Here is a 2,422-nt window from a genome sequence, read left to right as displayed (position 1 = left end):
GGGCCGCGGTGCTACAGCTCAAAGGGGCGGCGCAACGGCGGAGCGCGGGTCGGTGCAACCGTAGGGACGGCCTCGGGATGGCGGCTGGGACTGCGTATTGCGACACTACGACCCGAAGGGGCGACACAGCGGCAACGCGCGAGTCGATGCAGCCGTGAGGAGAACCATAGGGCGGCGGCGCTGCGGCCCGACGGGGCGACGGAACGGCAGCCCGTTGCTCGATCGGTAGAGGGACGCGCTAAACTCAGGGACAATATCACGGTACCTAAGGAGGCGCGCGCGTCACCGACGGGCCAGGTTGGTCATGCGGCGTAGTTGGGGCGGATCGCAGCGGCGAGCGGGTGATCAAGCCGATCGCGCACGAGGTCGGGGACGCCGCTCGGTTGAGGCGGGGTGGCTGCGGAGTCCGAGATGAAGCCAGTGACGACAGAAGGCGTGGGACGTCGTGTAGACGAGCGCGTCAGCACCGACACCCGGGCTGCCAAAGCAGCGTCGGCGCCTGGGCAGCGAGGCCCGAACGATCAACGTAGCAGCGATGCCCGAGCTGAGGCAGCCGACGAGCCTGACGCAGCCGGGGACGAGGCCGACAAGGCAGACCGCACGGTTGCCGTGCAGACACGACGGAGGTGGGTGGCGTGGATCGATGGACGGGCCGGTGCGTTTACGGCGGCTATGATGGGCCGCCGCATGGGGCGAGGCCATCGGGTCGGGGCGATGCAAGTGTCCCGGTCGAAGAGGGCGGTGACGGCTGGCGTAGATCGACGAGCGGGCCGGCGCGCGGGCGACAGCCATGAGAGGCCGCTTGTCGCGCGAGGTCGCCGGGTCGGTGAAGAGGCCAGCCGGTCGCGCCGGTGTTGGAGTAGAGGTGCACGGGGGCGACGACGGCGGCGGGCGACGCAAACCGATCAAGTTTATATCGGAAAACCAAAAAGAAAAACATCGATTAAGGTGACCAGCGGGAGAGAGAAAAACCCGGAACAAGGGCTCGAGAAAAAGACTCTCTAGGGTAGCCGGCCAACACGACCGGTGGATGAACCCTAGGTACAGGTGGCGCAGCCCCCGGCGGCGGTCATGGAGGCCGACCGGCCCAGGGGCGGCGCGCGGGTGCGGAAGCGGCGGGCGGAGGCTAGGGTTCGATCGATTAGGCTGATACCATGTTAGAAGGGATAGAGAGTGGTTGGTGCGGAATATGACGGGTATATTATTGAGCCTCGAGGACGTGTATATATTGAGTACAAAATTTGAAGGAAAAGACGCCTCTTCTAGAAATAAGGTAGGAGACAGATTATAAATCCTAGACTACCAAATTTTATCCCAAATATATCTCTAACAACGACGATAGGGTGGTCGATTTCCCAGAGCTTCCCGGCTCGCCTAGCTTCCCCTGGCACCGCCTGTCATGGCTGTTCCGGATGCATGTAGCCGGCGACGAGGTGTCGGAGACGATCCGGCGGATCCTTATGTGGAGCCTGGAAAGTTCGTGCTTCGTGATCAACCATGATTTTCACTTCCAGTGGGATTTTAATAAAATTCTCTGAATTTTATTAATTTCAGTAGACATTGAAATATTACGTTTCGACCAAAATATTTCGGTAATTTCAGTAGTACACATAAATTCAAATGCTTTTCAAAATGCTTTTTAATTTTTTTAATTGAATTCAAGTAAATATTCGGCCCTTTGACTAAAGTGAAAAGTAAAATCACTGAAATTTACTGAATTTCGATGAGTTTGGTTGGTGCTGAAATGTTTCTGAAACTGAAATTGAAAACCATGTGATCAACTCGTTCACGACGTTCTTGGCTAGCTGCTTTGAGGACGCGATGGCGGTGAAGCGTGTGTTCATGGTGGGCCCACTGTCGGAAGCCGCGGCCGTGCGCGGCTGCGGGGAGCCCACGGAGGTGGCTGCATGGCTGGACACGTTCGACGACGGCTCTATCGTGTACATCAGCTTCTGGTCGCAGGGGGCGTTGCCGCCAGCGCAGGTGGCGTGCGTGGCCAACAATTTGACGCTGAGACCGACCATCGTGTTCGTCTGGGTGGTGAGGAGCAGCACCCTAGTGCCGGAGGGGTTCGAGGCGGCCACGGCATCGGTCGGTTCCTCGCGCAATATGGTAGGAGCTCAGTGATGGAGTCGGCCGCCGCCGGTGTGGCGATGCTCACGTGGCCGATGAACGCCGACCAATGCACGAACGCATGGCTGCTAGAGGAGGCCGGCGTGGCCATACCGGTGGCGGAGGGCGTCTACGCCGTACCCAACGCCGAGAAGATGGTGAGCACCATCTCCACGGCTGTCGCGTCGGAAGAGGGTGAGTCCACGAGGAGGCACGCGGTGGAGCTCGGCAGGCGGCCGCCGCGGTGGCGCCGGGCGGAACGTCGTACAATGACTTGGAAGAATTGGTGTGTGCGCTAAGTGATGTCCAC

Source organism: Triticum aestivum, chromosome 7D, assembly GCF_018294505.1.
Source record: "Triticum aestivum cultivar Chinese Spring chromosome 7D, IWGSC CS RefSeq v2.1, whole genome shotgun sequence".
NCBI lineage: Eukaryota > Viridiplantae > Streptophyta > Magnoliopsida > Poales > Poaceae > Triticum > Triticum aestivum.
The sequence above is the reverse complement of the archived record's forward strand: the minus strand, read 5'-3'. Positions refer to the sequence as shown.